Source organism: Halichoerus grypus, chromosome 6, assembly GCF_964656455.1.
Source record: "Halichoerus grypus chromosome 6, mHalGry1.hap1.1, whole genome shotgun sequence".
NCBI lineage: Eukaryota > Metazoa > Chordata > Mammalia > Carnivora > Phocidae > Halichoerus > Halichoerus grypus.
Window position 1 is genome coordinate 9,209,665 of NC_135717.1, and position 13,907 is coordinate 9,223,571.

The window sequence follows — 13,907 nt, forward strand, 5'->3', positions numbered from 1 at the left end:
TTTGGCACCGACTCTAGACTTTAAAAAAATACACTAAGAAATGCTGGTGGAGACCTTGTATTTTAAGGCGGTGTCACCAGCTTTGAGGAGAAAAATGGATTTTAAAGTGAAGAATGAAGAATGGGCCAGGTACTTGCAAGTCAAACAGCTTGAAACTCCGTGAGGGGAACCATTTTGGGGGTTTGTGTGTGAAGGGAGGTGAGAGAAGATTCTAGATATATCCCCCCAACACTGGCACCCCCATGGCACCCCCATGGTCTCCATGCCTCTTCTTGTAGGAGCTCAGAGGAGGGGAGACTGTCCCCAGGCTCTGTGCAACACCAGATCTAACTGGGAATGATATCAGGTGACACCTTGGCCCCACTTGGTCCCCACTGGGAGAGAAAAGTCTGCTTATCCAGTGTGGTCACTGGGCCCTGCCCCCCAGGACCTCCAAGATGGCCCAAGAGCTCATGGTCACTGAGCACACATCCCATGCACTGAATATCAATCATCCCATTTAATCCTGTCCACAACGCTTGGTCATCTCCGGAAGACAGGCTCAGAAAGGGTAAGGTCCTCATCTAGGTCACACAGCTATGCATGGTCAGGACAGAATCCTTGCTCTTACCAGGATGCTAGTGGAACCAGATCCTAGGGGCCAGGCAAAGAGAGGAACAGCAAGGTTGATAGGGTGGGAACTGACAAGAAACTCTATCAAATAAAATCTGTTAGACCCATAAGGACAGGTTTATTATTTATTAATAAACTTAGCAATAAAGGGAACTTTTTGCAGCCCAGAAAATGTCATGGGTATTCATAGCTTACTAAGTACTGCCTCATGTTATTTTTCATTTGATCCTTAATAACAACCTCTTGTGAGAGGGATGTTTTTTATACCCATTTTATGGAGAGAGAAACAGAGGCTCACAGAGAGTGAGATGCCTCAGGTTGCACTCTGAGTGTTGGGGGGGGTTCTGATGGTTGTAGGCAACAGCCTTATCAAGTGCTTCATTGCCAATGGGATTCTCAGACAGAGGTGACCTCAGCCCAGGGGAGGGGCAGGAATTCCCCAGCTTCATGGGGTCACGGCTGGTTTTCCCTAAACCTTTATTACTCAAATCATAGGTTCTAGCGAATGCAAATGACATGTATATTATTTAACACGAAATAAGCTTTGCCTGCATACTGTCGCTGTTTATTAAAAGGGTGGTAGTCACCTCTAATATTTAGCAATGGCAGAAATTTCCCCATGCATATGCTTCAAGAGCCTCACTTGAAGTTTGGAAGAGCTACTGGCCCTGAGCTAGGCTTGGAACGAGACCAGGTTTCTGCCCTCAAAGGGTCAGCTGACCCAAGTAATCCCACCCGAGCTAGAGACATGCACGAAATGCTGTGGGGAGCCTAACCCTTCATAGATGAGGTGGGGGGGTTGTGTGTGTGTGTGTCTGTTAGGGAGAGAAACAGACAGGGACAGAGGCGGCCCTGTATATAAGGAAGAGCCAGCTCATGCAAAGGACCCGTGGCAGGAGTGATGTGGGATGAGGTTAGAGTAGGTGGCAGGCCCTTGAGATCCCCCCCCTGCACTGAAAGCTGTGGGTGGAGAGCTGGGTTTTTGAGGAGGTGACCTGCCTCTGTTCCTGAATGATCCCTGAGGTGGCTGGTGGGGAGTGTGGAGGAGAGGAGACAGTTGCCCCCAGCATCTCGCCACCTAAGACTGAGATACCATGACAGAAGTGGACCCTGGTCCTAGAGTTCCTGCTGGGGCCTGCTGGGGCCTGCTGGGTGCTCAGCCTAGGAGGACTTCAGAGAAGGAGTGGCCCTAAAGGAGGCAAACAGGTGAGAAAGAGTGGGTTTCACACCACTGTGACCGGGGCCAGGTACACAGGGGTGGCAGGCAGTGAGGGCTGTGGGAATTCTGGCTCCTATCCTGGTACCCGCCGCCCCCCCCCCCCCCCCCCCACCGCAAGGGTCCTGCTGAGTCTGCTTGGAATACCTTTGTCTGTCACTTCCTGAAGGAACGTGTCCCCAGCCTCCTACCACTTCCCCCCCTCCCCCCCTCCCCAGCCCCTCCTTGGTGTTCCCTAGACACCTGCACCATCTTCTCGAGCAGGTAGCCACTACATTATCTTGAAATGATGTGAGGGGTAGGACCTTGGCTTTATGTGTCTCAGTAGTCACAGCACTTAGCCCGGTGTCATGTATACAGCAGGCACTCAATAAAGGTTTACTGGGTGGAACTAGAAGGGAGCGGTCAATAAAGGTTGGGTTAATATAAAGGGGGCATCAAGGGCAGAAGGAGCAGCCCAGGAGGCAGGGCAGTGTTGGGGAAGGGACAGGTGAAGTGTGGCCCATGCAAAGAAAGGTGACAGTTGACAGAGGCAGATTCTAGAAGGGTCTGGATCTGATTTGGTGAGTAACCAGAGAAACAGAATATTATAGATATAGATATATTGCTGTCAATATGTGTGTGTGGATATATATATGGGGGGTGGGAGGGAGGGGAAGGTCGAGGTGGGGGGGGGGAGAGAGAGAGAAGAAAATACTGATTTATTATAAGGAATTGGCTCATGCTGCCATCTGCAAGCTAGAGACCCCAGGAAAGGCAATGGTGTAATTCAGTCTGAGTCCGATGGCCTGAGAACCAGGGAAGCCTGTGGTCCAAGGGGAGGAGAAGACCAGTGTCCCAGCTCAACAGTGAGGCTGAAAAAAAGAACAGAATTCTCCCTTCTTCCCCTTTGTGTTCTGTTCAGGCCCTCAATTGGATAATGCCCGCCCACATCACAGAGGGCCTGCTTCTTTACTCTGTCCACCAAGTCAAATGCTAATCTCATCCACAGACACCCCCAGAAATCACGGTTAGTCAGATCTCTGGGTATCCTGTGACCCAGTCAAGGTGAGACCTAGATTAGCCATCACACGAGCATAGGTGATTCCAGAGTCAACTAATAGTAGCGAGCACCTGCTGGGAGCCCCACTGTGGGCTTCCTGTTACATCAGTCCCTAAGCCCCCCAAGAGTGCTTATTGCCCTGTTTGCAGGAGGAGAAACTAAGTCACAGCATCCACATCTAAACAGAGGCAAAATCTCTTGGACACCCATCCTTGGCAGGCATCAGGCTGTGAATACAAGTCCCTCTGTTTGCCTCTTTCCCACCTCAGGCCTTCTGTGGCTTTTATCTCCATGCTCTATCCTACCCAGATATATATATATATATACACATATACACATACATATATATATATAGAGAGAGAGTGTGTGGGAAGGGGCAGAGGGAGAGGGAGAGAGAAAATCTTAAGCGGGTTCCACATTCAGCATGGAGCAGGACATGGGCCTGGATCTCAGGACTCTGAGATCATGACCTGAGCCGAAATCAGGAGTCGGATACTTAACCGACTTGAGCCACCCAGGTGCCCCTGTCTCAGCATAATTCTATGTGATCATTATTATCGACAGTGACAATTAACATATGCGTGGCTCTTTCATAGAAATGATCGCTAACTCTCATGTAACACAGGGTATGCCAGGCAATCTTCTAAGTGTTTTATGTGCGTTGACTAGCCTTGTTTTGTAGATGGGGAAACTGAGGCACGGAGAGGTTGAGTGACTTGCCCCGGGCCACACCTGGCTGGGGTTCCAAGCCCGGAGTCTCATTTGACTTCCACAGTGACCTGCCCTAGGCCATCTAGCAAGAAAAAGCTGGAGGTTGAACTTGGGGATTTTGATTGAAAAGCCTCTCCTCCGTTAGACTCTCTACTCTGCCTTGGGAATCCTGGGAGATTTTTGCCACAAGGGGGGGTGTCCTTGAAGACCCTCCCACTCTCCCTCCCACCTGCTCACGGGTGCCCCCAGCTCCGTCCTCCTATGTGAGCGGCTGCCTCCTGCCAAATGGTTTTTTTACAGAGCCCATGTCCTGGCTCTTACAAAGAAATGCATGGGATGAATAAGCATCTAAAAATAACTCAGGATCAATTTTTTTGGAGGGGGGGTGGAGGGCTGTGTTTTCCTTTCTCTTCCCTCCTCTCCCTCCCTCTGCCCCCAAGGCCCATAAATTGCTACTGGTTGACAGCTGAGCCAGGCTGGCTTCCTGTAAGGCTGTAATAACATGGAATTAGCCTGGCTGCCACCCCCTCCAGCATGGAAAGGCCGGCCCGCGGTCACTATAGACATCTCTGGGTTGCTACCTCCTGCCCTGGTCCACGCCTCTGGGACAGGTCTTTGCTTATTAGGTAACTGGGCAGAGACAGATTCCTGGACTTGTCTTCCCAGGGAGGGGCAAGTGAGAGAGGCTGACAGCTTCTGGGCTGGCCCATTTGAGGGTGCCCAAAATTGCTGCCTCCAGGCAGGAGCCGCCGGGCAGGCAGGGGCAGAGCGCTCTGGCAGCCCGGGCCCCCTTAGTGGAGGTTTGCAGACCATCTGCTGACTCAGGGACTTGGTTGAGTGGCTCCCATCTGTCTGAGTGTCTTCAGTGGGCCCCCTCACCCCCGCTGGCTACCCACAGCCTGCCTGGAGATGCTTTAAAAATCTAGCAGATCTTTGCTGCCTGGGAACCCACCAGCTAAAAGTGGCATCCTAAGACTGGGCCACTATCTTGCAGGATGGATGTCAGTTCCGGGCGGTGTGCTAGGCATCTCCACGTTGCTCTGCTGTGCCTGGAGTGTCCCTCTTTCCCCCGTGATGTCAGATGTGCAGAGAGAGCCCACAAACACCGTGTTTAATGGGCAGGTGGGGGGGGGGGAGGATGGCAGCGGGAAGAGGGAAAAGAAATCCACAGTGGGGAGGGCAAAGTGTTCAGAGGTCCTCGCTTACACTGAGCCTTTGGCCAAGGAATGGAAAACTGCAGGTGGAAGCTCGGAAATTCCCAGTGTAGAAGTGCTAGGGGAAGAGCCCCACTTCCTTGTCTCCCGTAGCCTGAGGCTTCCGACAGGACTGGGGCGGAGGTTCCTGAGCGCCGGCTACTGCGGTGCAGATGCTCGCGGTCCGCGCGTCAGCATCCCCTGGGGGAAGCTTTCAAATGCTGATGGTCCGCGGGCCAGTTACCTCCGGCATCCCTGGGGCGGGGCTGGCCCCCCAGGTGGTTGTGAGGTGCAGCAGGGGTGGAGAGCCTCCGCCGGCAGTAACAAGCCCCCTGCTCGTCCACCCCCCGCCTTGCTTCTGAACACCCGGTTTCTCGAATGCAGAGGTGGGCACCGCCGTGCCTGGCACTGTCCTCCAAAACAGGGGCCCCGGTAAATTCTAGTGAGGGCTGTGCTGTGGATGAGGAAGGGGATGATCCAGGCCACACCGCAAAGGCTAGGAGCATTCAGAAAGTGCTTTTCATGACTTCATTAAGAAGCAGCCCTTATAGGGGCGCCTGGGTGGCTCAGATGGTTAAGCGTCTGCCTTCGGCTCAGGTCATGGTCCCAGGGTCCTGGGATCGAGCCCCACATCGGGCTCCCTGCTCAGCGGGGAGTCTGCTTCTCCCTCTCCCTCTGCCTCTCCCCCTGCTCATGCTCTCTCTCTCTCTGTATCTCTCTGTCTCAAATGAATAAATAAAAAATCTTAAAAAAAAAAAAAAAAAAAGAAGCAGCCCTTATAAATATTGAAAGGATTCGGTTTGAAAATTGTACTTCAGGTCCAAAAGGAATTAGCAAAAGTTCCACTCAGCCCACCACCAGCAAAATGGCCCCTCCTCTGCGAGCCCCACTGCCTTCACCTGGGCCTGCCCTGAGCTGGGGTCTTGACCTTGAGACCCAGCCAGCCTCCCAAATGGCCCTCTTGGCTCTCTTGACTCACACACGGGTGACTCCTGAATTGGTGCCTCTGGGCCCCAGCTGCTCACGCCACAGGATGTTCTTCGCCCTCCCTCCGCACATGGCCAACCAGCAACGCAGACTGACGACCACCGGTGTCCCCCACCGCCCTAGACGACAGGATCCTCGTCCTGATTCCTCTTAACAGCACCCCTCCCTCCCAGTGTCCAGGGTCAGATCTTCCTCCGCCCTTCCATCATCCCTTCATCCCTCATATCTCTGCTGTTCCCTTCCTGAAGCCATGGCCACCATCTTGGCTCCCGTCTGCCCTGCTCCCCGCTGGAGCCCCTGACCACCTGCAGCTTCCAGCCTGGCTCCTCTCCGGCTGCGCATGAGAGAATCCGCAGGGACTGCAGGAGCCATCACCCTGCCCAGCCTCTGCTGCTGGACTCCCCTGGACCCGCACCAGGTCCTCACCCTGAGCTCGCTCAGTCCTGCTTTATCTCCTGAGTCCATGCCTGGCTCTAAGTACATGGCGGCTGTCTGCCCTTCTGTCTGCCTTTCTGTGTTCTAGCTGGAACTCCCTCTCCCTCCCCGTGTATCTGCTCAGGGAGATGGCCCCACTTCAGATGGATCCAGAACACAGTTGGCTTGGTCACCCTGCCACGTGTGGTCACCCTGCTGTCCTGTCTTCCTGCATGTGCCGTGCCCGATCATCCCCAGCCTCCAGGCTCCCTTCATGGCTCTGTCCACACACCGCCCTCCTGGGACACCTCCCTGGCCTGTGGAAGTGCCTGTCCACAAGGCAGCAGGGGCCCGTAGCAGCTTGGCACTGCCCGGCCCGTCTTGTCCCCCTGAATTGTCTGAGAACTCTGGGCAGCCTTCTGGTTTTGTCAGTTTGAAACGGCTGTCTGCCCACTGGCCCGCCCTTGACGTGTACCCGTTCCTCTGGAGAGAAGCACCTTTCTGGGAGGGCTGAGGGGTGCAGCACCGGGAGCCCTAAAGGGAGCCCCTGGGAGGCAGGACTAGAAAGAGAATTCTAGATTTTGAGGCCCGTGGGTGATAAAACCGGGACTAAGCCCCATGGGTTCATGCACACTTTGTGTCAGAGTGAAAGGGGGCACCCTGGACCTCTGACTCTTCTTCCTAGGAGAACCCTGGTCCTTTCCCTGCCTGCCCAGGAGGGTACATTTCCAGGCACCTTCTGTGGTGGGCGGCACTCCCAAGCTCCTGAGTGTGTCCCTTGGTCCTGGAGGGGGCCTGATGATTGCAGAGCACTTGACCTCTCCCCGTGCTAAGTAACATTCATGCCTCATCTCATTACTCATTTATGCTGCAGGTCCCCAGGGGCATCCCCAGCTGGTGCCCAGAGAGTGTCCTGGGGGAGACACGTCCCAACCAATGGAGGGGCTCCTGTGGCCTTACTCCTAGAAGGCTGATGGACTGTCCTGACGGACTGTGGACTATGATCCGAGTTTTTGCCGTGCCCAAGTTCACCTTGGAAAGGTGGGCTGTGGATATGGAGGGTGGGGGGGAGTGAAGAGTCAGTGGTAGATGACCTGCAGTGGTCACGTCCATGGGACCTTGGGAAGTCACCAGCCTCTCTGTAGCTCAGCATCCGTGTCGGGGAGAAATAGACAGGACCTCACAGGCAGAGCATCTGGTCTGGTGCCTGGCACGCTGCAGGTGAGTTCCCTGTGTTGGGCAGAGCACTACACAGATGTTTATGAGGTTTAATGCAGGCTCAACACCACACTCGTTGAGTCCTACTTCAGTTAACTAAGTCTTTATTGAGTGGCTGCTCAGAGGCCAGGCCCTTGCAGGGATTTGGTGGCACTGTGCCTACTCAGCGCTCCCAGTGGGAATTTATGGAGCTTACCACCCATGCTCCCATTTGGGCCACCTTGTGAAAATCAACACAAGGGGTTCCTGGAAAATGCATTTTGTACACTGATCGCAAATAGCTAGGATTCTGTATAAAATTAGAGGTATGCTCTGAGTTGTCAAGATGGAGACTTACTGGTGGTTCCACGTGAAAGGTTTGGGCAGGAACATGTTGAAAGGGAAGATGAACCTGTTTGTAACCTTCAGCATCCCTGGAGGAGGTGGGGATTTGAGGCTCTGCATGGCCATTCAGTCTCTTTTCCAGCACTTTCCTGAACCCCCGGGTCCCCAACTGCATTCTCTCCTGGTCTTTGACATCACCTCATCCCCCTGTGGCTCTGGGATTTTCCCAGTCATGCCCTCAAATCTCATTCATTGCTTATACCTCCCCGCCTAAGTTTCAATCATGTCGCTTCTACCTGGTGCCTTACAGTCAATATTTATTTGAACTGTAGTTTCAGAAATTGGGATATCTGGGACAATGCCAGGTGTCTCTAATACATAGGTCTGTTCTGTGTGTTGATGATGAAAACCGTCCAGGGGAAATGTTGAAACGACTTTAAGGAGTCATTTCTGAGAGCACCCCCCTCCCCGCCCCTGGCATACCCACAGCAGAGACCCCTGGAACGCAGTAGCACGCAGGTGCAGGGAGGGGGATGGGGACCGGGGGCCAAGAGGCAGCAGGCATGCCCCTCATTTGAATGACCGGTGCCCAGTGCCCGGCTCTGGGACTTTCTGCAAGTCACTTCAGAGAAGGCAGGAGAATTCGCTGTACTCACAACTGGTTCACAAGGCTTTAGGATGAAGAAAAGCCTGTAAATAAACATACATACTAATAATTACATAGTTTAAACTGCCTGCCAACCCTGGTAAGGGCAGGTATCCCACAGGCGGGGCAGTTCCAGGTGTTGGGGGCACCCAGGGGAGGGGCTACCTGTGGAATACACTGCCCACCTTCAACCCTGGCTCTCTTGCCTATTAGCTGTGGCACCCTGGGGAAGTCACCTGACCTCTCTGGGCCTCCCTCTCTTATCTGTAAAATAAGGACAATAATAGGAACACTTAGTATCCAGGGTTGTTTGGGGACTAAAGAAATAGTACTTATAAAGTGCTTGTCGTCATGCCTGGCACATTAAGAACTCAGTAATGTTCTCGGCGGTTATTTTTATTCATGGCATAACACACATGCCTCCCCCCCACCCCCGCACATCACCCACCTGCCCACTTGCTACGTGATGCTCTACCTTCACATAATGAGATACACTCTAGGCCCAGGAACGCTTGTGTTTCTTGAGGGTTTTTTTCTTTTTCAAGTTGTAAGTGTGGTCATATCCCCCCAAAGAGAGGCAGTGGAAGGCTTTTCCCACTGGAGTCAGGGTGACGCATTGAAAAGGCCACATTCTGCTCAAGGAGAGCTGGGTGGGAGCACTGGATGTCGAACCACCAGACCGGAAGGCCGGCTGGGTCACCCGCTCGGACCAAGGCTCATTTGCTGCAGCTTCCCATGGGAAGAGTAGGAACCACTCAGCAGCGGCTGAGGCTCGTGTTCTCTGCTGCTCAGTGGGGGTAGCTCAGTGGCTGTAGTTCCTGGAAACCTATTTATTTACTGTCACTTTAATCAGGATGACTACTGATACCCTTGGCTTTTTATCCTTTTTTCTTTTGACTCCAGCGTTAAAAAAAAAAAAAATCATCTAGAACTTTTTAAGAACTAGCCACCAAGTAAATGGAGGAAATGACTGTTTGGGGATGAGCCGGGGCTGGCCTCCCACTGCCCTGTGGGCCTTCTATGCATCAGTTTGCTTAATCTCACACCAATCCTGGAAGGTATCTATAAGCCCTACTTTTCAGGTACGAAAACTAACATTCAGAGAGGTTAAGTTAATTGCCCATATCCAGAAAGTAGTGGAGCCAGAATTCAACCTGAGGCCTGTCTGACTCTAGAGCCTACTCTTCCTTCCGTAATATCCACTGTTAGCAAATAATAGTATTTCAGGACATCCCCCTTATAAAATACTAAAACACTGTAGGCAAAGCTAATGAAACCTTGGACTTCCCCTCCCCATCTCAATGCCTTCCTCATGTATCAGTGGCACACTCTTTCGTCTGCAACACCTCACCTGCAAAACAGGTCTTGTCTTAAAACCTGTTCTCTCTGCCTTACCTGCCTTACCTTAAAACCATAAGGATTCGTCGAGAGAATGGACAAAAAGGCATTCTCTGAACCTCACAGCCCTCTGCAGATGCTTAGTCAGTGGTAGCACACTAACATACATTCTATAAGGCTCTTTTGGAGGGAAGATTGGTTGAAACCTCATTACTGGAATTAACGTACTCTGTAAGGTCCAGCCCTGGGCTCGGCAGCCCCGCCCATCAGTGGTACGGATTTGTAGGGCTAGGCTGCAGAACCGCGGCTCACCGGTAGGTGTCACCCTCTACCAAGACTCATCCACTGCACCTTTCCATGGGCCTCCTGGGGCCATTCCGTACTTTTTAGTTGTTTAAGGTGAAGCGGTGATGGGGGTATGAAATTCTGGCTGAGAGGCCGGGCAGGATGTAAGGCCAGTAAGGCCCAGCCCCTGCCCGAGGGAGCTCCCACGTGAGCAGGGAGAGCCCAGGGCACAGACCATCCCATCCCAGGATGATTCAGGCTATACACAGGGGCTATCCGTTGTAGGAAGGGACTCCAGTGACCAGCTATGTCTGGATGGCTCAGGGATGGCTTCATAGAGAAGGTGACATCTGTTGATGGGTCAGGACCTAACTGATGGGGTGGAGGGAGGAGGATGGGAGAATACGGACTAGAATGGAGACAGAGCCAGACCAGTAGGGACCTTGAGTGCCAAATGACCTATGGAAAGGTATGTTTGTTGTTGTTGTTGTTGTTGTTGTTGTTTTTCCCCATTTGGGGTGGGTCAGTGAGGAGCTGAGATTAGATGTGTGGAAGATGAATCATATGGGAAGAGACCGGAGGCAGGGAGGCCAGTTAGGAGGCTGTTGTTGAGAGTCTTGGCCAGCACAGGAGCGGTCAGTATTGAAAGGGAAGACACAGATTGGAAGCTATTTGCAAGAAAGAACTGCATGGATGTGAAATCTGAATAGATGGGTTGGGAGTGGGAGGTTGTCAATGGAAGAATAAGGCTGACTTCAAAGTTTCTAGCTTACACAACTAAGTGGAGGCAGAACCACAGATGAGACAGAAGATGTGAAAACAGAGAAAAGAAGAATATATCTTTAGATTCCTTGGGTTTGAGATGCTTGGGAGACTGAGACCCCCTCCCACCTCCCACCCTTTCCCCCTGGGGTAGAGATGCTGAGTAGGCAGCTAGATGCAATGGCCTGGGAGCTGGTGAAGAAAGGATAGAGTAGCAGCTGAGGGCCATAGCATTCTTACTTCTGAGCAGAGAGCTCTATGTGGGGCTCGATCCCAGGACCCTGAGATCATAACCCGAGCCGAAGGCAGATGCTTAACCAACTGAGCCACCCAGGTGCCCCTCTCTTTCTGTCCAATGTACTCAAAAGAGGCTCCGCCAGCCTGAGCCAGTGGCCCATAGCCCCACGGGATGCCTTGTGGCACAACCGCTCTGGAAGGGGGAACCCCCAGGCAGGCCCTTCCTTCTCAGCTCTTCTCCAAGTCTGAACCTGTCTGCCCGAGAGAAGTGGTAGGAAAGGCAGGCACCCAAAGGTGTTTGTGTGCTGGGTGGGCCTGGCAGGGTGTTGGGTTAGCCAAGGCAGAGAAGCTCAACTTCTTTAAAGACGCTGTTTGCTCCTTCCCTGTGTGTGTGTGCACATGTGCATTTGTGCATATACGTGCTTGCATGTGGGTACTTATTTGCCAGCCCCCCCCCAATGGAGCAGGAGAGCCCACCTGCTTCCTGGCCGGCCTCTGCCATCACGTGGGCGGCTCCCCAGCCAGGAAGTCCACAGAGAGGGCAGCCCTGAGGCAGCCATGACACCAGCCCTCACTGACCTTTGAGCAGCATATTAGTTTCCTGTGTTTGCTGTAACAAATGATCATAAACTCGGTGGCTTAAACAACAGAAACTTATTTTCTCCCAGTCCTGGAGGCCAGAAGTCTGATACTAGTAATTCCTTGGCCAAAATCCAAGTGTTGACAGGCCCATACTCCTTCTAGAGGCTCTCAGGGAAAATCTGCTCCTTGCTTGTGGCCGTCTCACTCCAGTCTCTGGTACCTTGCCTTACCCCTTCTTTGTGTCAGATCTTCCTGTTATAAGGATACACGTGATTGCATCTGGGGTCCACCCAGATAATCCAAGATCATCTTCCCATCTCAGAATCCTAAACTTAATCATATGAGAGTAGTCTTTGCTACATACGGTAGTATTTATAGGCTCCCAGGATTAGGACCTTTTATCTTTGGGGGCCATCATTCAGCCGACTGCAGGTGAAGTTTGAGAAATTTCTTTCATTTGACCCTACTGCCCATGTGCAGTATGAGGCAGATGTCCCGATCCCCATTTTAATGAGAAAATGGGCTTTGCCAGCCAGGGTGCCACGATCTGCCAGGAGACCTTGATCTGTTGATCAACCCCATGCCTAACGGTTCATAATATTTTTAAACATATGAAATCTTATTTATTTATTTATTTTTAAGAATTTATTTATTTATTTGACAGAGAGAGAGAGACACAGCGAAAGAGGGAACACAAGCAGGGGGAATGGGAAAGGGAGAAGCAGGCTTCCCGCAGAGCAGGGAGCCCGATGCGGGGCTCGATCCCAGGACCCCGGGATCAGGACCTGAGCCGAAGGCAGACGCTTAACGACTGAGCCACCCAGGCGCCCCTAAATCTTATTTATTTGTTTATAAGAAAGACGATCTTTGTACATTTAATCAGGCAGCAAATAACCCCAAACTCATTTCTGCATTGGGTGATTCCTGCTAATTCACGTGGCCCTCATTTACCTCGGGGGACAGTGTTGGCTGATGAGGATGTGGTGGCATGTTTCCTTCCTGCCTCTTGGGGACACGAGTCAGTAGAAGGGACTGTGGGAGCCCATCACACTGGAGCAGACCAGGGCTGCCTCCTGAGTTCCCCGGGGTGGGGCACAGTGCCACAAGAGCTGCGCTTGCCAGGGGCAACACTGGGACAGGGCAGGACAGACTCAGGATTAGACAGACAGACAGACCCGGGTCCAGAGATCCCTCAGCTGAAGCTGAGGGCCCCTTAACTGAGCTCCAGAGCCGGGAAATGAAAATAACCACCACAGTGAAAACCCCATACATTCCTGTCCTTCTATTTTTGTCTTTTATATCATGCTGTTCTCACATTCCCCCTAGGAGGCAGGCAGAGAAATATTCTCTATTTCATAGATTGAGAACTAAGATTCGAAGGGGAGGGGGCCGTCCTAGTCAGCCCAGCAGGCCCTGGGGCCGGATGGTGGCTTACTAGGCTAGCGTTGTCTTACTGGCCCCTTAGTGTGGGGCCAGAGGGCCAGGGCTGTGGATGGGTCCCATCACCTGTTCATTGGAAAGGGTTTTAGAAGCGGGGTGCTCCGTGGTAGCCTGGGAAGCTCTTTTTGGCTTGGGCTGCACTGTCCTTATTAAGGATTCTCCAGACCCACAGTCCCTGCCAGGTGTGTGACCTGGGGCAAATCACTCCCCTGCTCTGGGCCTCAGTTTCCTCACCTGGGTAAAGCAGGGTCTGTGTTAGTGGCCTCAGGTCCCTGCTGACTTGGCTTGTGCCCCAAACCTCCCCGCTCATCAGAGGATTTGAGGCAGCTCTCTGTTGAAACCATAGGCTTGGATGTCCAGGCTTTTTCTGGAGATCGTGCCCCCAAAAGAGCATTTGCCCGGAGCCCTTTTCTGCCACCAGCTTTGTCTCCGGCAGAGAGGAGTGTCTGCCTCCCATTTCTCTAAGGGCACATAAGGCATTGAGTAAGGAGTGGAAGGTTCAGGGATTCTGGCTGGAGATGCTAGGCGCTCAGGGCAGACAGCATCGAGGAGCTAATTTCCCTCGCTCCCGGAAGGGCTGGCTCTGGCTCACTTGCGCGGGGCACAGAGCCTTCCGGGGATACCTGTTCTACTTCCTTCTATGCGCCCATCTGTTTGCAGACCCCAGACTCATCTGGGCGTCCCCTCCGGATTAGCCGCAGGAGGGAAACAACTGGCTCTGAATTCCGCCTTTGTGCAGGGAAGCCAAGCGGGGAGGGGCCGAGCGGACCCCCTGCCCCCACTGGAATGTCTGCTCGCTGCGCCCCCATCTCGCTCCTTTTCAGCCGCCTCCCCCGCTCACTTCCTGAGTCCCACCGATCCCACCACCAAACCGCGCACACGCGCGCGTACACCCAAACA

General features: G+C 52.9%; 1 protein-coding gene across 1 annotated transcript in view; it reads left to right on the plus strand.

The window, feature by feature from the left end:
* Positions 1–13,907, plus strand: part of HIP1 (huntingtin interacting protein 1) — a 145,945-nt gene that overhangs the window by 51,670 nt on the left and 80,368 nt on the right. The window lies entirely within an intron of this gene.